The sequence below is a fragment of the Coenobita brevimanus genome, chromosome 46 (assembly GCF_032717465.1).
Source record: "Coenobita brevimanus isolate Jiangsu-jjx chromosome 46, ASM3271746v2, whole genome shotgun sequence".
Classification (NCBI taxonomy): Eukaryota; Metazoa; Arthropoda; class Malacostraca; order Decapoda; family Coenobitidae; genus Coenobita; species Coenobita brevimanus.
In genome coordinates this window covers 7320823-7343782 of record NC_136999.1, presented here as the reverse complement: position 1 = coordinate 7343782, position 22960 = coordinate 7320823, and the positions used below count along the sequence as shown (strand labels likewise).

Here is a 22960-nt window from a genome sequence, read left to right as displayed (position 1 = left end):
GAACGACAATTGGTGTGGTGGGCAAAGGGGAGCAAGTGGGGTGGGGTGGTGGGGTGGGGTGGGGTGGGTGGTGGCTTGTGGTGGGGTGGGATGGTGGTGTGTGGTGAAATATGGTGGTGGTTTGGGATGGGGTGGGGTCGGGTGGGGTGGGGTGGTGGCTTGTGGTAGGGTGGGGTGGTGGGGTGGGGAAGGGTGGTCGTTTGTGGTGGGTTGGGATGGAATAGGGCTGAACAATACACCCTGTGAAGGCGGGTGTTTTAAGAAGGGCGGTGTTGGTAGAGGGAAAGTGTTAATAAAAAGAAAAAAAAATGTCTTAGAAAGTTTGTCTTGGAGAGAGAGAGAGAGAGAGAGAGAGAGAGAGAGAGAGAGAGAGAGAGAGCGTGGAGAGGAGCGGGCAAGAGGAGCTGGGATGGCTGGACAAGGCAGGAACAATACACCCTGTGAAGATATGGCAATTCAGTTGGTCAGAATAGACGTGGTGATCAGAACTTTCTATGAGCAGAAGAAGAAGATTTTGATGAAGAACAAGAAGCAACTGGTGATGATGATGATGAAAATGATGATGATGATAATGATGATGACGAAGAAGAAGAAGAAGAAGAAGAAGAAGAAGAAGAACAACAACAACAACAACAACAACAGCAACAACAACATCAACAGCAACACGAAAATATGCAATCATGGCTCCCATATACCTTGCGTCTCATTTTGCAGGTAAAAAGCATAATAGCTCCCAAATTGTTTCACATTTGTCCAATATTTCTCGTAAAACAGATTTGCTTCCTTTCGCCCATCTGTGTGTGTGTGTGTGTGTGTGTGTGTGTGTGTGTGTGTGTGTGTGTGTGTGTGTGTGTGTGTGTGTGTGTGTGTGTGTGTGTGTGTGTGTGTGTGTGTGTGTGTGTGTGTGTGTGTGTGTGTGTGTGTGTGTGTGAGAGAGAGAGAGAGAGAGAGAGAGAGAATCCACTCTGGATATTCATTGGTGTTCGACGATGTAGAGAGAGAATTGAATTTTTAATCTGTATAGTAGGAGAGAGAGAGAGAGAGAGAGAGAGAGAGAGAGAGAGAGAACCCACTCCGGATATTCATTGGTGTTCGACGATGTAGAGAGAGAATTGAATTTTTAATCTGTAGAGTAGGGGAGAGAGAGAGAGAGAGAGAGAGAGAGAGAGAGAGAGAGATTCCTACCAAGTGTGAGACAGCCGTAAAAGCGAGTGTCACGAACAAACAGCGAAAGAATAAGCTTTTACTCGGCTTTTCTGATATTACTGAATTGTTTTTTGTCCACTTTGATTCACACTACAATTTTCTGTAACGCCAAACCCAACTACCACTGTATTGTGTAACCTTCAGTGAGACTACCACCACCACCACCACCACCTGTAGCCTCTCACCATACTACTGTTAGTACCGGTATTACTGTATGTCATTTTTCACGGTATAATATCAGCCATTACTGGTACTCGGAGTTGTTGTTATTATTATTATTATTATTATTATTATTATTATTCTGTTGTTGTTATTGATGGGAATGTGTCTCCCTCCGGCTCTAACCCAGCGGTGCTCAGCTTAATCAGGTTACGAATATTTTCTTGAATGTCAGAACTGGGAGCGACTCCTACGTCTACTCTTCCTCCCTATGGCGCCCGTGATCCGTATCTCTGTATGTACGAAATGGCATTCCCCTGTCTTGGCAACTGTGGATGTAATCTTAGAGAGTCAAAGATGATAACTGGGTCCCCTTCCCTCCCTACTCCCTTGGATACTACAGATTGATTACATCCAAGCTCACAAAGCAAGAGCAGGTAATATTTTTTGCTTCGAGTGTCTGTCTATCTGTCTGTCTATCTGTCAGTCTGTCTGTGTGAACAAAATGTCTCGAACAGTTTTTATATAATTTTAAATTCTGTGGAGAAGTTGAAATTTTGAGGAGGGTTTAACCTTTTTTATTTTTATTTTTTAATCATTAGGTAAAAGGCCAAGATCACACTTAAACTGCTTTCATTTGTTTTGGACTAAAGTTGGTGGAAGGGTTGACGGTAAGGCAAGAACGAAGGAGTTCGATTTTAAGAACAATCGGCCAATGCTCAGTGTCACAGAGCAAGGCCAAAGGCTGACTCGTGTATCTGTGTGTGGACATATGAAAAAGAAAAAAATAATTTAATTTGGACCAAACTTGGTGGAAGGTTCAGGATTAGCCAAGGCGTTGATAAAAAAAAAAAAAAAAGAAAGAAGAAGAAGAAGAAGAAGAAGAAGACTATGTCCGAGGCCAAATTAATTTACAGAAAAAAATAAAAAATCAGGGTCCCAGGGCAAGACCAACTCAGATAATACTGATCCCATTAAGAGTACCAAACTTGGTGGAGGGGTTAAGGATCAAGTATGAATGAAGTAATTAGATTTTTGACAGCAGTAGGTCAAAGGGCAAGATCACCGGGCATATTCAAATCACTGGCCCTTTTATTTAGTCTGGCGGGGGCGTCGTGCTCTCTGAATGCTCCTCTCTGTTGAGGCCGTAAGTATACCCATAAAAATTAATTTCCTTTATCTTTAAAAACAGTGACCATTTTTAGCCGAGTTGGGACTTTGGAATGAAGTTTTGGTCCCTCCCCCAGGAATTGAACCCGGGACCTTTTGCTTTCCAGTGTATAGCGGGAATTTGTGCTGGTGGTGTGCACATTGGATACAAGCCCTGACCTAGCCCATCCATAATTGAAGGGGCCATCTGTTGGGGTGTGGGACAGTGGCGGCGTTGGTGGTGTGGGGTGGTGACGTGTGTGAGATTAGGGCGGTGTGTGTGTGTGTGTGTGTGTGTGTGTGTGTGTGTGTGTGAGAGAGAGAGAGAGAGAGAGAGAGAGAGAGAGAGAGAGCGAGAGAGAGAGAGAGAGAGAGAGAGAAACTTGTTCCTCCCAAGCACATTAAAGTCTTTCATATTTTTTCGCCTCTTCCCTCATATTCTTATCTCTGCTCACTCCATCTCCTTCATATCTCTCTCTCTCTCACACACACACACACACACACACACACACACACACACACACCATACTTCACACTGCCATACCAAATAATGCCCTGTTTCACACACACAAATCACACTGTCACTTCACACTGCTACCAATGCAGTACAATGCCATGCCACCCATTGCCACACCACACCACACACGGCCACACCACAAACTAACACACCACACACTGCCACACCACTCACTTCTACACACCCTCACACTGCAACACCTTACACTGCTAATCCACGCAACCACAACACACTGCCACACCTCATACTGCCACATCACACACACACACACACACACACACACACACACACACACACACACACACACACACACACACACAGCCACATTTAAACACACGACCACAACACACATTACTTTACACACTACATAACCACATTGCACACCACCACACACACCACACATTCTGCCACATCTCACGCTCTCTCTCTCTCTCTCTCTCTCTCACACACACACACACACACACACACACACACACACACACACACACACCACGCAGTCCTACACCTCACAATATCACGCCATACACTTATACCGGTTAGAGAGAGAGAGAGAGAGAGAGAGAGAGAGAGAGAGAGAGAGAGAGAGAGAGAGAGAGAGGAGGGGGGGAAGGTTTGCAAAAGTGACGGAAGAAATGGAAAAAGAAATCAAGAGGAAAACTCCACGAAGAAGAAGAAGAAGAAGAAGAAGAAGAAGAAGGAGGAGGAGGAGGAGGAGGAGGAGAATAAGAATTAGAATGAGAATAAGGATAAGAACAAATAGAAGAAAAAAATCAGAATCTGAATCAGAATCAGAATCAGAAGATGATGATGATGAAGAAGAAGAAGAGGAAGAAGAAGAAGGAGAAGAAGAAGAAGAAGGAGAAGAAGAAGAAGAAGAAGATGATGATGATGATGATGATGATGAAAGAGGAGATGAATGAGTGAGGCAGAGTGAGAGGACGCAAAGCATAGATCAAATGCGAAATACTGATACTGATAATCCAGAAAGAATAGTTACACGGTGCAACATCCGCTTTCTGCATTTAATCGATTTTATTCTTCCCTTACCTTTAACCCGTCCACCAAGTCTGGTCTAAATCGTATGAAAGCTGTTTAAGTTGACCTTCCCATGTGACCTTGACCTTTGACCTGCTGGGAAAGAAAAAACAATAGGGTACCTCCTGGGATGACCCTCCACCTTTCCACCCACTTTTTCAAAATCAGGTCCAAATTGTTATGTCCAGAGTGTGTGTGTGTGTGTGTGTGTGTGTGTGTGTGTGTGTGTGTGTGTGTGTGTGTGTGTGTGAGAGAGAGAGAGAGAGAGAGAGAGAGAGAGTGTTCACAAACAGACAGACAGAATCACACACACGCCGGGCAAAACAATGTACCTGCCGTGTTACGCGTGACCAGGTGTAAAACTAATATAAAAAGAGAAAGAAGAGGAAGAAGATGAGGAAGAAGGAAGATGAAAAAATGAGAAAGGGTTGGAAGAGGAAAAAGATGAAGAGGAAAAAAGGAGGAGATGGATGAAGGAAGGAGGTGAAGGAAGGAAGAGGAAGAGGAAGCATATAAAAACAGCATCTCAGTCACCCCTTCCTCAAACTCCTTCAAGAAAGCTGAGATAAGTCCAAGGTGACAGAGAGAGAGAGAGAGAGAGAGAGAGAGAGAGAGAGAGAGAGAGAGAGAGAGAGAGAGAATCGGCTAGACAGACAAAAAGACAGAGAACCATTACAATTGTGTACTTGGCCAAAAAATATGAAAAACATGCAGTATTTCTTTTAGCCGAATTAACCTTCTTATGGTCAGAACAACTCCTTTACTTTATTCAGCTAATGCTAGAGGATTATAATGAGCAGAGAGTGAGTCATAGGAGCCTGAGAGTGTTAATATCAAATCCAAATGTTGGTGGCTGGTTGATTTCCTCTTTTGACTCCAAGGGAACATCAGCAATATCCTGCAGTTTCTCCGGGAAATTGATACTCCCATTTCCTTTGCCACTACATTTTGGCAATTTTTGATGGAGAAAAAATTACAATAAGTGCGGGACGTTTCATACAAAGTTTAAGAACTGCTTGTGTTATTTATCCATGCTTTATCTCCATTCTCTCTTTTTTTTTTTCTTTTTCACTTAACATGGTTTCTTGCGGTGCTTTATTATGTAGAGCTCTGAGCTTTCATTAAAAAAAAAATGTGTGTGTGTGTGTGTGTGTGTGTGTATTTCTTTATGGGGGAGTAATGATTGTGAAAAGTTGTCCAGTAGTTATAATTATCTTGTTTAAGTGATAAACCGGAATACCGCAATGTATATATATATATATATATATATATATATATATAATATCCCATTAGCTATGCACAGCTGTCATTTAATTACAGTATTTGGTTACTCAGGGCCACTTAGTATCTTTTCTGCCTTTTTTTTTTTTTTTTTTAATACGTCTCGTTCATAAAGGGGACCGGGTCAAAAAAAGGTGTGGGGCCTACTAACTCGTATGATGTCCCACACCACTTCTGTTTATAAATATGGCTTCAAACTTTCGCTTGCCAATACTTGAGAAAATACACTACACATGCAGATTAGCTGTTTGTACCGTGGGAGTGGGGTAATTTATATGCAGCCAGGCATTCTGTATCAGTAACAATTGTCTAGCAATCTATCTCTATCTATCTGTCTATTGCCAAACGCCTTAATCTCTTAATGGATGGCCACAGACAAATCGCCTCTACGTTGCCCTGTCCTCTGCCATTTGGCTGTCTTCCCACCAACCCACCTCCCATAAATCTCTCCACTCCATTCTTCCTTCTGAACCTTGGTCTGCCCTTCCTCCTCTCCCTTGCCATTCCACCCACATACGCTCTTCTAGTCAGTCTCTCATTTGCACATTCAAAGTATACTGTTCACTGGCAGAGAAAATAATCCTTCTGGGTAGAGCTTTTTATCTGGCAGTAACCTTGACCTATGACGCACCACTCTCAAGTTAGCCACAAGGAAGAAAAAAAGTTGTAAGGTCAAGGCTATAAAAAAGTTAGAGCCCGATCAGAGAGAGAGAGAGAGAGAGAGAGAGAGAGAGAGAGAGAGAGAGAGAGAGAGAGAGAAATGAATGAGCAGGAAGACAGAATATGAAAGAAAAAAAGAAAGAAAAAGACCGACAAGATAACATATGGAAGAGAAACAGAGAATAGACATGACACAGACGACAAAGCAGAGATAGAGATGGAAATAGATAGATTGAGAGAGAGAGAGAGAGAGAGAGAGAGAGAGAGAGAGAGAGAGAGAGAGAGAGAGAGAGAGAGAGAGAGAGAGATACAAGGTGTGCGCCGTAAATAGCGCTATTCAAGAAACTCCCCTGATGATATCCTGTGTGTCACAAAGACGGCTCAGTCGGTTAATGTGGGCGTAGATGTGACAGTGGGAGTAAGAGGTGAATAAATGATACAAATTATTCACTAATAATGCCAAGCCATCCCCAGAAAACACACAAAAAAACACCTGATTGAAAAGGAGCGTTGCATTTGGCCACACTGTATATCACCCAAAATTATGAGTTACCCCGTTTAGTCCAACCCATTTTCTATTTTATTGTCATTTTCATTATTTTTCAAGACATCATTATTTCACGTACAGGAGATTTGGAATGCCAGGAGAAAATATTATATAGATTTTCCTAATATTGTGGAGTTCTTTTTTCCTGCTTAATAAATACACTAAAAAAATAAAAAAAATAAATAAAAAATAAAAAGCTAGGAAATACGTCCTTGAGTTTACAGGGGGTAGCTTAATTTTGATATATTTTTTCGTATTTTTGTGTTGTATTGGAAAAATCTAAATAATCCGCACTCAACACACACACACACACATACACACACGCAAAAAGCTCCTATTCATCCATTACTTTGTGTGTGTGTGTGTGTGTGTGTGTGTGTGTGTGTGTGTGTACTTTATTGGTGGGGGAGGAGGAAGAGAAGTTAAATTGCTGGGAAGACATGGAATTTCGAGGTGCCTTGATTTTTAGTGTGGGTGTGTGGGTGGGAGAGAGGGAGGTGGGGAGGAGGGGGTGAGTAGGAGAAAAAGATGGAGAGAGAAACAGTGACAGAGATGCAAAGATAGATATATAGGTAGAGAAACAGAAACAGGTATATGGACAGATAGATAAATCGATAATTGCTATATATTTATTTATTCATTCACTCACTTATATACAGAGAGAGAGAGAGAGAGAGAGAGAGAGAGGGTGTGTGTGTGTGTGTGTGTGTGTGTGTGTGTGTGTGTGTGTGTGTTGAAGTGTATGTACATGTGTGTGCTGACATATGTATGCCTCTGTGTTTTCTTTCTCCTGAGGGTAAAATTAATCCCGACATTCGTTTCAGCTGTCAGTGGGGTGGGGGACAAATGCAATGGTTTGGATGACAGGTAAATGTTCAAGTGTTGTAAAGTGTGTGTGTGTGTGTGTGTGTGTGTGTGTGTGTGTGTGTGTGTGTGTGTGTGTGTGTGTGTGTGTGTGTGTACGACTTGATGAATGTGTGCATTTGTTAGAGGTGTGTGTGTGTGTGTGTGTGTGTGTGTGTGTGTGTGTGTGTGTGTGTGTGTGTGTGTGTGTGTGTGTGTGTGTGTGTGTGTGTGTGCGGGTTATGTGTGCGTGTCTGTCCTAATAAAAGTGGTAGTAGCTGCAACCCCGGGCTCATGGAAACGTGAACGCAGTAGACTGCAGGTTGAGGGTGAACTTGCTCCCTGTGGTCAACCATCCTCATTTTAGGGGACTGGTGGTGAGTTGAGGGATGTTTTTATATCCAGGCAGCTTCGCTGTCCGGCCATATGAGTGCCTCCCCGTGAAGGCTGCCATCTCCAGCACCAAGGCTCTAATATATACTATATATTGTCTTTTTGTCGGACGCACTCACTATAAAAAAAACAATCCTTCCTGACTGCAGCGTACCCGTGTGATTTTCCAGGAAGCCAGTATAATTTGTAGCATAGCCTTTACCTCAGCGCGCTTCTACTTCTCTGTACTGGACATGATGTTGGACGGAAGTTAGGTAATTGTAAATCTTGCAGCTTCCTAAATCAGTGCCTGCACACATAAGCATGCACACATGGACACATTTGTACACACACAAACACACGTACATGTACGTAAACACACACACACACACACACACACACACACACACACACACACACACACACACACACACACACAAACGCATACACCCACACCCCCACACAATATGCAGACTAGGTTTAAATTCAATAGCTTTCAGGATATGGCGGTCCAAATCTTTCATTCTTTTTTCTTTTTAATATTCCCTCAGGTCCTTCAAATTACTTCAGACTATACTTCTGAAACCGTGTGCCAAAATTCAGTCAAAAAGGTAAAATAATTACTGAAATATATACAGTAAATTAAGTTTTTTTTGGTCTGGGGTGGGTGTTAGGATGTGTTGGCATAATGGTGGGCGATGGAGGGGGATGGGAGGAATATGCTCTGTGAAGATTATAGCTTTAGGTTGTTGGATCATGTGTTAGTCAGGTCAAACAGGAAAGATCATGGGTAAGGGAACAGGCTGGGAAGAGTATACCATGTGAAGATCAAAGTTGTAGGTCAAGGCGCTGTGTGCAGGAGGTGGAACTTGGCCTTCTTTCTTTCTCTCTCTCTCTCTCTGTAATTGATGGGAAAGCAAAAACTATACCCTTTATACTCTAACTTGGCCTTCTCTCTCTCTCTCTAACTCACTTGAATGCAGAGTTCTAACCATAGCTGAACACTAGAATCCGGTGTAAGTCACGACGCACCATGGAAAGGGTGTAGAGTCGCCGTATTGTCTTATTCTGCCACCATAATGTGTGAAATAAGATGAAGAAAGACAAAAATCTGACCCAGGTTAGAGTAAAAACAGAACAGTAAGGTGGGGGGAGAGGACTGGATGGGATGGGCTGAGATGGTGGTGGGTGGAAGGGCAGGGCGGGACGAGCACATGGGGTGGAGTAAACTGGGGCGGGCGGAAAGGAGTGGGCGGGATGGGCTGAGATGGTTGGTGGGACAAGACAGGAGTAGCATGCCTATAGTCCACTCACCTTAATATGGCGGAGGTTTTCGTCACTCTCCAGCTTATTTCCTCAACCTTAGAGGCAAAGTAAGACATTGTTACTGATCTACATCCCTTCCAGAGCATTTCTTCCTGACTAGCACCATATTTTAACGTTAATCTCTTGTCATAGCTCAGCATTCAAGATGGAGAGAAGACAATTTTACACCAAGTCAAAGAAAACGGAGTGCGCAGATGGGAGCTATGAGTTAGGGCGTATGATCATGATGAAGGTGGACTTAGTTTTCTCCAAGAACAAGAACAAGGCAAAAAACAACAAAAATAAGCAAGTACGGGCCGCTCTCACATACCCGGTATATTAAAGAAGTAAGATGTAAGAAAAAAAAGTTGTGTTTATAATGTAAGGAAAACGGGGGTGAAGGGAGGCAATGGCAGATAATAACAGACTAGAATCCTTAATTGATCTGTTGTAATTACCTATACCCTGACCCCAGCTCCCCCGACACACACACACACACACACACACACACACACACACACACACACAGATATATACATACAAACTCCAATACACATACATACATACACATACACATATACATAAAAACATCCTCTCTCTCTCTCTCTCTGTCTGTCCATCTATCTGTCTGTCTGTCTGACACGCACACACACACACACACACACACACACACACACACACACACAGCAGAGAGAGAGAGAGAGAGAGAGAGATTAAATACACAAAAATGCACCGTGGTAGAAGAAAATGCACCTTGCTCTCATTTAGACGCGAGAAAGAGAGAGAGAGGAAGGGTACGGAGGAGAAGGAGATGAGGAGGAGAAATATGGAGGAGAAAAAGGGGATGAGGAGGAGGAATATGGAGGAGAAAAAAGAGATGAGGAGGAGGAATATGGAGGAGAAAGAGAAGATGAGGAGGAGGAATATGGAGGAGAAAAAGGAGGTGAGGAGGAGGAATATGGAGGAGAAAAAGGAGGTGAGGAGGAGGAATATGGAGGAGAAAAAGGAGGTGAGGAGGAGGAATATGGAGGAGATGAAAAGGACATGAGTAAAAAGGGCGATGGAAATGGAGAGGATTTTGAGATGGAGAGGATTTGTGTGTGTGTGTGTGTGTGTGTGTGTGTGTGTGTGTGTGTGTGTGTGTGTGTGTGTGTGTGTGTTTTTCTGTATCACATCGAGAGGTTTCTATTGTGCCTAATAAAATCGTCTGGTAGCAGCAGAGAGAGAGAGAGAGAGAGAGAGAGAGAGAGAGAGAATAGAGAAAAAAGAAAAGTTTTAGTCTGATAATATACCACATACATTTTCAGTCAGGAGTCTTCCTTGAACTAAAAGAGGTCATCGTAGGAAAGGGGTTAAAAAGAAGAAAATAGGAAGATAGGGAAAGATGGGAAATGGGAGGAATAATGGGCAGGAAAGGAAGGAATTGTATGGAAAAAAATGGGATGCAGGAAAAGAGGAAGAAGGACTGGTAATATTTCCTAAGCAGGCGGAAGTAATGATGATGATGATAATAAGAAAAATACTACTAATACTACTACTACTACTGCTACTACTACTACAATAACAGCAGCAGCAACAACAACAACAACAACTACTACAACAACTACTTCTACTGCTACTATTATTACTACTACTACTAAACAAACAAAGAGAGGAAGAAGCAAAAGAACAAGAAGAGGAAGAAGAAAGAGAGAAAGAAAAAGACCAAAAGTAAAAAAGAATGCAAGAATGAATGGAAGAAAATACAGAAGAGGAAGAAGAGAGAGAGAAAAAGGTGAAAAAGGTCAAACGAAAAGAGAAAGGAAAGTAATAAGTAAGAAAAACTCATTAATATAGACGAAAGAAAAGAATAAGGCAAGGAAGAGCGCTAAGGAATCCAATCCCTTAAAAGGTGAGGTTCGCGGAGTGTTCCATTCTCTTTCCGGAAGGAGATTTGTGGAATACTTAAAAGGTCATTTGTTTAAGAAGTCATCAGTAATCTGCGGCTCGCCACTTGCGCACACACACACACACACACACACACACACACACACACACACACACACACACACACACACACATTTTGGCTCTGGCCCCTTCAATGAGAGGAAATACTCTTTATATTTTCTTGTTATAACCAGACGATTTTACTCAGCTGAGGAGAGACAATTACTGTACCTGTGAATGGGGATAATGAAGGCCGTATCTAACTATCTTATTTCCTCTATGATGAATAAAATCGTCTGGTGATAAAAAAAGAACGGACAAAGACACCAGTTGAGAAAGAGAGAGAGAGAGAGAGAGAGAGAGAGAGAGAGAGAGAGAGAGAGAATTTGGCTACCCATTTCAGAGACGAAAGCCGAATTCTTGCTCACAGTAGGAGATTTTATTCAGCTTAGAAAAGACCCGTCGTAATGAAGGGGTTAATGAAGGCTACATCTAACCCTTCCTGTTTGAAAAATCACTCCTAAGCTGAGTAAAATCGTCTGGAAATAGCATGAGACAGACACCTTTTTTTTCTTTTTCGGTGACGATTCTTCTTCTGATTAGGGAAGACCTCTCACACTAAAAAGGGACAATGAGGGTGAAATATAACATAACAAGTACCAATGAAGGTCAGACTTAACGTAGCTAGTACCAATTTCTCTTCTAACCTTGGAGACAAAGAGAATGAACCCCAAAAGGTGATACCGACTTGATTCAACTAACCTTTCCACTGATTGGGTTCCTCTGAGTTATATAAAAATCACGTCACGTTAGCCTGAATAAACCACACAGTTCGTAAATATAAGAGCGGTAATTTGGTTTTCCCGCTTCGAGACTGACGTGGGATTTGTTAGCAGTAATTTGGCTTTCCCGTTTCGAGAATGATAAGGGATTTTGTGTTCTGGTGAGGAAAAGGGTCAGTTTCTTTTAATACTACAGGCATCTTTTCTTGTTTATTCTTGGTGGCTGAGAGGGAACCCTTCACTGGGTGGCACAGATATAACTGGGCGGCTCCACTGCCTGGTTATACAAACGTCCCTCAGCTCCTTCCTTATCTCTCTAACACACACCCACACACACACACACACACACACACACACACACACACACACACACACACACATTTCCGACAACCTGCATCATTATATCAACCTAAACGAAGAAAAATCACACACACACACACACACACACACACACAAAACACACACACACACACACACACACACACACACACACACACACACACACACACACAAGAGGCCATAGAATAAATAATGACGAAAAATTCATAAAAGGTCAAATTCAGGGAAGGTTATATTATGAGGAGGGCAAACTTTTCGGTATAAAGGTGGGCTCGTTAATTTTCAGGCTGATTGAGCAGGTGAGTCAAGGAGAAAGAGAAGTTACCTGAGGATTTTACTTAACATTCATGGTAGTGTCTCATTCAATGTTGTTCTAATTTGAAAGTTGTAAAATAAAATATAACAAATTTTAAAAGAACAAATAAATAAATAAATAAATATGGATATAGACATCGATAGACAGATAGATAAATGCATAAGGAGGGAGATAGATAGATGGGCAGACATGCAGGTAAATAAATACAGAAATAGACACACAGACAGCTCGATAGATATAGATAGATAGATAGACAGACATGCAGATAGATAAATACACAGACAGACACACAGACAGACAAACCGACAGACAGACAGATAGATATAGATAGATGGATAGATCGACAGATAAACATATAGGAGTAATAGATACCAAATTCGTCAACTGGTAAAGGGGTCAAGGTGCAAAGTGGACCCAGTCTTTATTGAGCCAGGACTGTGAAAATAAGAGAAAATCATGGAGAGAGAGAGAGAGAGAGAGAGAGAGAGAGAGAGAGAGAGAGAGAGAGAGAGAGAGAGAGAGAGAGAACGCTCGCTTTACCGGAGGAAATGAAGCGTGTCATCCTGAAGTCTTGACGAGTATAGCCAGGGTGCCACAGAAGATCTCTCTCTCTCTCTCTCAATAATCGGTAACACATAGGGTTGCTTGTTTTACATAAATACGGAGACACAAACAAGCACACGCACGAACAGACGCAAACAAACACACACACACATACACGCATAGATATATACATACACTTTCTCTAAGTACAACCTTACTAACATACTTATTAATAAACACACACACACACACACACACACACACACACACACACACACACACACACACACACACCTGTCATAGAGTGATGTAATTCTCTCTTCCAGTCACTCTGCTACACCTCCTTTCTCCTTCCCATACCCCTCTGTATGGAAAGCCGGTGGTATAAAGGTTAGCCTGCTCAGCTAGTAAAGGGAAAAACCTGAGTTTGATTATCGCGCCGGTTAGACTCTTGGGCCCGTATTCTAGAGCTTAACCTCCCTTAGGAACACCTAGTGGGTTATGTACACCTCAAGAACACCTGGGTCTCTCAGACCCAGGCATATAAAAATGCTGTATTTGCACACATGCTTCGTTTAATGAATTTCTGAATATCTTACAATTTATAAGGCACTATCAATTACAAAATTATGCAAATAAGTTTTGATTCACTTAACTCTAAAAAATGTTGGGAAAAAACATTGACAAAAAATATATCTTTTTGCAGTAGCCGTACAACAAAACAAAGAACACTATGAGCCTAGCACTTGTGTCACAACTTAAGGAATGGAGGTGTTTCATGATGGGAAGAGTGGATCCCACACAGCATAGCCACAACCTGCAAACAAGGAGAACAAATACAATCTACCTCCTCAGTTACAAGTGAGTGTCACAGACCCGAATGCAACTTCTGAGTGATATAATGCAAAAATAGAGAGATCCGAAAGTAACCCCTCTATACCTTGCATGGGCACAAAAAGTTAAGACGCTATTGAGAAGGATAGGGATCTCAGGGATCTAGAAGTTACTTAACTAGAGCACGGACACGATCAACCGGGTTTGTCAGACCCAGGTGTTCCTGAGCAGGGTTAACCTTGTCTTATATATATATTTTGTATATTTTGCTTATTACATCTTATTGACATATGTTGTGTTACAAAATCCGTTTGGCATTGCCATACTCTTCATATACAACGTACAAAAGGACAAAGTTTATTCCCCCCTTGCCCTTGTTAAGCAGTGCAGTTGGGGGATCTTGCTGGAACATCGCATTCAAGTACCATAGGGAAAGTGTGGGACGAGGAAGACTGACAATCTACCTATTATTCTCGTTGCGATGGTTACTGTGGCAGGAGCACGTCAGTCTGAAATGTCCCCCGTGAATTACCACTCTCACTAAAATAGGCGAAATGTTGGCATAAAAAATCTTAACCCAGTCTTACAGGGAATAATAATGCTCTGGATCCATAATCTGTACATAAAAAACGGCCAGTCGCAAGTTTCTATGCACCTTAAAAATAGAAAAAATATTAATATGTCGCGAACTTACAATATAAAATAGGTAATACACTTGGGCCAACAGGTGTGTATAGGCTTGAATTTATTACATATTATTTAACTCCAGTCAGACAGTATTAATCAGCTTGGTGGGGATATCTCGTAATCAAGGGGTTAGGGACTTAAACTCTCTCCCTTTCTCTTTCCCTCCCCCACTCTTTCTCCCTTCCCCTTTGTCTCCTTCTCCTTACCTGATTCCCCTATGTCCTCCCCTTCCCTTCCTGTCCCCTTCTCTCCCTTCCCCAGTCATTTTATTCTCCCTTCCCTCCCCCCTCCCCTTCCCCCTCCCTCCTCTTGACACGTGGCCAGGTGTTCTCTGGGGGAAGGTTAGAGGGAGATGGGAGGGGAGGAAGGAGGAGGCAGGGAAGAGAGAGGGGGAGATGAAAAAAAATGTGATAAAAATGAGAAAACAGGGAAGAGAAAGCGATAGATAGATAGATAGATAGAGAGAGAGAGAGAGAGAGAGAGAGAGAGAGAGACAGAGAGAGACGTAAGACAAAAGGTGAAACTGAACAAACAGGAAGAAAGAGAACGAACGATAAAAACAGGAAGAAAACAGACCAGCAGATTAGGTACTTAAAAAATAGACGAAGAAAAAAGAGACAAACAGGAGACAAATAATAATAATAATAATGATAATAATAATAATAATAATAATAATAATGATAAAAAAAATAAAATCGCCACAGGGTAGGACAGACGGAAGATAAAAAGGGAAGGGGGGAGGATCTGAAAGTGTGGATTAGAATTTTATCATCATCATCATCATCATCGTCGTCGTCATCATCATCATCATCATCATCATCATCATCATCATCATCATCATCATCATCATCATCATCATCATCATCATCATCATCATCATTATTCCAAGCTTATCATCATCATCATTATTCCAAGCTTATCATCATCATCATCATAATTATTATACCCACCTAAGCATCATCATCATCATTCTTCCCACCGAAGGAAGGACTAAGTACTAATGTGGGAGAATTATCAACAACATTTCCCGTAAAATGGGCCACACAATCATTCACGCATCAATAAAGCACCCGGAATCCTGTGTGTGTGTGTGTGTGTGTGTGTGTGTGTGTGTGTGTGTGTGTGTGTGTGTGTGTGTGTGTGTGCGCGCGCGTGTGTGTGTGTGTGTGTGTGTTCTTTTTCTGTACACATTACCTACACCTACCAGACGGTCAATATGTACTGTACACTGTACTTATAAATGGGTACCAAAGTTTAGCCATATTTTCCTCTATACATTATATAATTCATCCAACTATCTCGCTCCCCTATCAGTATCTTTGACCTATATTTCCGTCGGTTAAGGAAGCTACCTAACACCTTTTCCTTAGCGATTTATTTTCTTATTCCACCTTCCTGTCCTGTCATGTGTTATATAAATCCTTCAAATATAGATATACTCTACATAAATAACGCACAAAACGACGTTAACAAGCCATAGCCAAAAATAAATCGCTAAGGAACGGGTGCTAAGGAACCTCATAACCACACGAACATAAAGATCACAGTCTCATCAATTTCTCGTTTTCTCGCACATTCATCTATCCTATCCATCTACCTCGTGCTCGGTTTACCTCGCCTCCTCCTACTCTCACTCTCTCACGCACTTCCTTCACAAAGAGGAAAACAAAAGAAGAGATAAAAGAGGAAAGAGTGGGAGAACAGATATTTAACGAACAAAGGAAAAATAAGAGAGAGGCAGAACACAGATGAGAGAAATAAGGAAATATTGGAAGGACAGGAATTCAACTTATGGGAACAGAACAGACAAGGGCCGTACAGAGAAACAGAGTATGTAAACAAAAATAAAGACAGGAAAAAATACATCAACAAACAGAACGCAAAAACAAACATTAATAAAAACAAATGGAGACAGAACAAACAAAGCATAGAACGTACAGGAGAACAAAATATATATATATGCGGAAACCTAAAACATAGCAAACTAGATAGTACTCAGAGAACACATACCTCCGCCAATGCCACTGCCATTAAAAAGGATCCGGATCCGGATACGAATCCTTCCCTAAATTTAATCAATTCTTCCTTTATCCATGGCCCACCTTTCCACAAAAATTCATCGAAATTTATTGAGAACTATTCGAGATATTGTGCGAGATAGTCCGGATTCGGATCCGGATCCGCCCCCAAATTTGATAATTTCCTCCTTGGTCCATGGCTCACCCTTGCACAAATTTTCATCAAAATTCATTTATAACTTCTTGAGTAATCCTGCTAACTGACAGAGAGACAGACAAACCAACCAACGCGGGGTAAAACATAACCTCCTTGGCGGAGGTAATAATAAAAAAACTAAGGACAAAACAAGTACACACACACACACACACACACACACACACACACACACACACACACACACACACACACACGATCTGATTTATACTTTGTCTGGATCTAGTTCACCAACATCGAAAGGCAAAACAGACTCAGATATAAAGACAGAGAGAGAGAGAGAGAGAGAGAGAGAGAGAGGAAACAAAAATACTGGTAACAAACAAAAAGATAGCCGTGTATCAGTTTAAGATACAAAGAGTGAAGCAAAACACAAAAACAACCAAAGGAACACAAGATAGATAGATAGACAGAGAGATAGATAGACAGAAAAATAAATAAATAAAGGATGAACAGACGGACAGAACCAGGCAGGACAGGATTAGCAGAGAGAGAGAGAGAGAGAGAGAGAGAAAGAGGGGGGGGGGAGTAGTGTGAAGGGGGATTACTACTCCTCCACCCGTCCTAATCAGCTTTTTGGCCCCCCCTGTATTGATTAACATTGATTGGAAGCCACAGGACAGACCGACACAAAAATATTATGAATTTGGGCAAAAGGAAATAATGATTAAGCTGGTAATAGGATTGTCAGTTTTACGTGACTGTAGCAATCACCCCCACCACGGCCACGGTAAATTGACTTGAAAATAATACCTCAGTTAACAGGATTTTTGTCTCGGGTTTATCGTCCATCCTTCCATCCATCCATCTATCCATTCATCCATCTATCCACTCATCTATCCATACATACATACGTCCATTCATTCATCCATCCATCCATCTATCATCCAGCCATACATACATGCATTCATCCATCCATCCATCCATCCATCCATTCATCCATCCATCCATACCATCCATCCATCCATACGTTCATCCATCCATCCATACCATCCATCCATCCATACATACTTGTACATAAACACATACATTCATACAAACATACATATTTGGTTGAAAAATACATCAAATTCTGCATTTATGATCCTGTTAATACTCTCGATTTTTTTTTTTTTTTTTAATCAATGGAACTACATCGACTTGCCTCGAAATGCGTGAGCCTCATATCTAGGGTTCGATTCCCAGCTGTGGCGGACATTAAAGTAGTGTGTCCTTTCATATGTTCTTATATATTCGTATCCTGTCGGTCCTATCGATGACACATATGGTTTTAGAGAACAACCATTATATATCAGTTTTACGAATGCCCTTTCTCCCATTGGAACATTCATAATATAATCGAGGCTGTGTGTAATTCACTGGGTCGGTCAGGATCACTTGATGGTCGTGATCGTCAGCTTTTACCCTCCCGGAAGGGAGCTGAGAGCTCATATAGTCCGATCTAAGGGCAAGGCTGTGACCTTCAAACACGCACACACCCGTCCCCTTGCTCAAGGGGGACAGTAACCACCCACTTTGTCAGTGAAAGTTTTCGCAACCTGAGCGAGGCGCGAACTCCCGTCCACCAGTTGGCAAGCGAGAACGTTACCACTGCACCAGCGAGCGGTGTGTGTGTGTGTGTGTGTGTGTGTGTGTGTGTGTGTGTCGTATAACATCATGGAACAAAATACAGGCATGTGTCATTGTTTTTCTTTCCATCTATCCATCTACCTATCTCTCCATCTATCTACTTATATATCTTTTTATCTACAGTACCTATCTACCTCTCTCTATATATACTGTAACGGCCGGCCTGCTCACCCTGACAATGGCTGACAGAGGAAGAGAGGAAGAGAAGGAGACAGAACAAGAGAGGGGGATATGAAGGTAAGACAAGGAAGGAAAAGAAGAGAGGAGGGAGGGAAGAGGGAAGAAGAGAGTTATGAACGTATGAGGGAGGGAAGAGGGAAGAAGGGAGGTATGAACGTATAAGGAAGGGAAGAGGGAAGAGGGAAGGTAAGAGGGAGGAAAGGAGATAAAAGGAGGGAGGTGAGAAAAGCAAGGTAGGAGGGGGGAGAGGAGGTAGGTAAGAGCAGGTAAGGTAGGCTTAAGGGAAGGGAGGCAGGTAAGGTATGGTAAGGTAGGTAGGGAGAGAATGGGGGGCAGGAGACTAATGGTGGGAGAAGACAGGTAAGGTAGGCGGGAGGGAGGGAGGGAGGGAGGGAGGGAGAGAGATAAAAGAGGGAGACAGAGGAGGGAGGGAGGGAGGAAAAGAAAAGAAGGAGAGAGGAAAATAAAAGAGGAAGGGAGACAAAGGAGGAAGGGAGAGAGATGAAGGAAAGAGAAACGGAGGCAAGGTAGAAGGGAAGGGAGGGGGCGTGACGGGACAGGTAACCAGGATTAAGGTGTTGGTTTACTTTCGACCGGTACCATCCTCCCCCTCCCCCTTCCTCTCTCTCCTCCCCCCTCCCTCTCCTCCCCTTCCCTCTCTCCCTCTTCTCCTCTCTCCCTTCCCCTCTCTCTCCTCTCTACCCCTCCCCTCTCCTAATCTTACCACCTACTTGTTCTCCCGCATTTCCTTCCTGCTTAACTCGGGTCCCCTTCGCCACAACTATTTCTTTTTTTAAGTAGTTTACAAATTATTATGTTTTATTACGCGCTTTTGTCTCACCTTTGACATCCTGTATTATTTTGATCTCTGCTTTTTGTTCCTATTGATTCCTGCTTAGTATCGTCTTCTTTTACTCCTTATAATCATCATCATAATTGCCACCACAATCACCAGCATTATCATCATCATCACCACCACCACCATCATCATCTTCATCAACATCACGACCCAACTTTCCTCCTATAGATGGGGTGAAGCATGATCCAGAGACTAGGAAAGACAAAACAAAAGCGAGAAAAAAATAATAATAAAAAATCCCCATTGAAGTGAGCCACACATTCATCAACACAACAGTCAAGCCCCTGGAATCATGGCTCCATCTCACAGGCATAACATTTTGCGTAGATTTTGTTTTTATTTATATTTTGTCTTTGTTTATAATTTGCGTTAGTTTATTGTTTATTTTGTCTTTATAAATGGGCTTCACATACACCTGCCAGGTAGAATATGTCCTACTGTTTTAATCTTTCCTACTTGCTCTCTTGCGTCATTTCTGCTCACCATTGTTCTCAGTTCGGTACAGTCTCTCTCTCTCTCTCTCATTTTTTTCTGTCATCTTACCTGCCTGTTCTCCAACTTCCTTCCTGCTTAACCTACTCCCCTTTCGTCATAATTAATCTTTTTCTTTTTCTGTCTTGATTTCATAGTGGCATGAAGGAAAGATTAATACTCCCACCTCTCTCTCTCTCTCTCTCTCTTAAAATGCCAGGTGTACAGAGAGCGAAACCTATTTACTTTCTGTTTATATATATATATATATATATATATATATATATATATATATATATATATATATATATATATATATATATACTCTGAGGGAATAAAATGAAAGGCTACGCGCATACCAGCCGACAGACAACGTCCCTCTTCACTGGGTGAGGAAGAAGAAAAAAAGGAGCAGAAGAAGAAGAAAGAAAAAGAAGAGGGAGACAAAAGAAGAAAGAAGGAAGAAAATGAAAGAAAAAACTATAATAATAATAATAATAATAATAATAATAATAGCAATAACAAGAACATAATTAAAAGAGAAGAAGATGAACGAGAAGAAGCGGAAGATGAAGCACAAGAAGAACGTACCAAGCCTCGAATTCCATAAGTCCAATAGGTAAACCTCATTATAGAGCCTCAGGAAGGTAACGCTGTAAACTTCAATAAACACAGGGATGTCGGAGTGTGTACAGTGCGTTTGGGTACGAGTCTACACACCTTAAGTCTTTTCTAAGGTGTTTGGCGAGCTGGGGGGCACGGGACCTTGTAATATAGATCCTCGGGGACTTGTAATATGGATCTTTTTATACGATATCCTCTAGTTTATTTTATTGTTCCCCTTGAAGGCCTTATCTAGGGTGAAAATGGCACCCTGGCCCGTTTTCTCGTCGGTTAAGGAAGCCCCCCAACACCTCTTCCTTAGCGATTTATTTTGGGATATGGTTGGTTAATATATTTTGGTACGTTATTTGTGCTGAGTATGGTGATATTAGGACTTATGCAACAGATAAAAACAATAAGGTGTAATAAGCAAAATAAATCACTTAGGAAAACGTGCTTAGGAGCTTTCTCTACCAATGTGGATATACCTAAAGTACTAGAGCAGCTACAGGGGGGAGGTTTCGTCTTTGCTATCCTTGTCTTTTTCTAGTAGTTCAGTCACACTCATATGACCTGCCTGGTAGGGAGATCCGGCCCATTGTAGTTATCCTCCCCTCTTATGTGCCTATATCCAGTTTCCATTAACCACTTCTCCACGATAACATCTGGGTTTGGGTTACTCTCATAAGGTTATATTCAGCTGAGGGAAGACCTACAATACTGAACTGTTTTAATTTTTGAGAGATATTCGTAGCTATTGGGGTAAAGGAAAAAATGGAAGTTCTTTTCTCAAATCATTCTATAGTGAAGCTTCAATGACACTATCTCTCTCTCTCTCTCTCTCTCTCTCTCTCTCTCTCTCTAACATTTTCACCAAACTTCTCGACAATACAGTTCAGGAGCCACCTCAGCACTGTGCCAATTTGTTAGTACTTTGGCCGCCTATGTATACAAATATGTTATCTAATTCTTTCAACCCATAGATTATTTTAGTTCTGAAAAGGCTTGTCGTAATAAAGGAATTCTATCTATCAGTTTATCTATCTATCTATTTCCAGACGTCTCAGTTCCGGAAAGGGTGGTCGCAAATGAACTGTCCTCATATCACCCTATCCCTCTCTGTGACTGCCTAAATAATCGCAGGAATGGAGGAGTAAAGGTACAGAGAGAGAGGCATTGAATCCTCCCAGAGTCTGACAAATACTCATTCATAGCGGGAAAATCGAACCATTTGAAACACGGATGAGTAGAGATAGGGTTTTGATTGTACTTCGCCAGTTGTAAAAAAATCTTCAGACGGAACTGGGAAGACGGTTTCTTCTTTGACTGTATGCTGTGAAGATGGTATTCTGGTAACATAGGAAGACATAGTTACGTCTCTTCCTAACAAATTTATATCAACACCTTACCGCATTAAAAGGTACCGGTGAGGGACGCCTTCATGTGTTGGCACCGATACAACCAGAAGGTTCCACTGCCTGGATACATAAACGTCCCTCAACACTTCCTTATCCCCTGAAAGGAGGATGGTGGACTGCAGAAAAGCAACTTCAGACCGCATTCACCGGGTTCACCTATAGACGAGCTTAGGATTGCAACAAGTACAACAAGTACCACCACATTCATAATTATTCACATTAATTGTAGAAGGGAAATTTTTCCCCAACAGTACATTGAAACTACTTCAAAATTATATCCGCTGCGGACAGGATTCGAACCTGTGCGGGCAGAGCCCAATGGATTTCAAGTCCATCTCCTTAACCACTCGGACACCGCAGCTGTAAGCACAGATATCCGCTGCTTTGATATGAATAGCGCATTGCCTAACCCCTATCTTATCTTTTACCGTTGTCGGTTGTTGTATTCTTGTCATATTCATTACTGAAAACTCACTGGCTGTATTGCATAGTCAAAGGTTAATGATTTACCAGTAGGAAACACGCAGACATGTACAGTAATATACAAATACATACCGAAACACACATCATACCGCATTATTCTCCTACTAGCCTCTCTCTCTCTCTCTCTCTCTCTCTCTCTCTCTCTCTCTCTCGCGTTTATTCCTGTTACTGTAAACACTCTGGAGGAACTGCGGGATTGGGCGGAAGGAAATGATAGATAAACAGACCACTTGTACCCTTTCCCGACCCTGCCTTCTCTCGCCCTTTCCTACATTATCATCATCAGTTAACAAGGAAAAAGGCAGTTAATTGGGTTACAACGGATGATTACCAGATTAACGTGGGATATGTTTATTGAGGCCTTTCTGGAGAAGTACTAATGTTTGACCACTTTGGCTTTCATTCTCTCTCTCTCTCTCTCTCTCTCCAACTGATGATTACCACGTTAAAACTGGGGCAAGTTTATATGGACCTTTCTGTTGAAAATACTCAAGACTGTCTGACTCCTTTTCCTTCCGCACTCTCGCTTTAATTCTCTCTCTCTCTCTCTCTCTCTCTCTCTCTCTCTCTCTCTCTCTCAGTTA

The 22960-nt window shown here is 41.9% G+C and overlaps 1 non-coding gene across 1 annotated transcript; it reads right to left on the bottom strand.

Moving 5' to 3' along the window:
* Nucleotides 1–22172: 22172 nt before the first annotated feature.
* TRNAS-UGA (transfer RNA serine (anticodon UGA)) lies at nt 22173–22254 on the bottom strand. The gene has a single exon. It is a non-coding gene; the product is annotated as a tRNA-Ser (tRNA).
* Nucleotides 22255–22960: the final 706 nt, after the last annotated feature.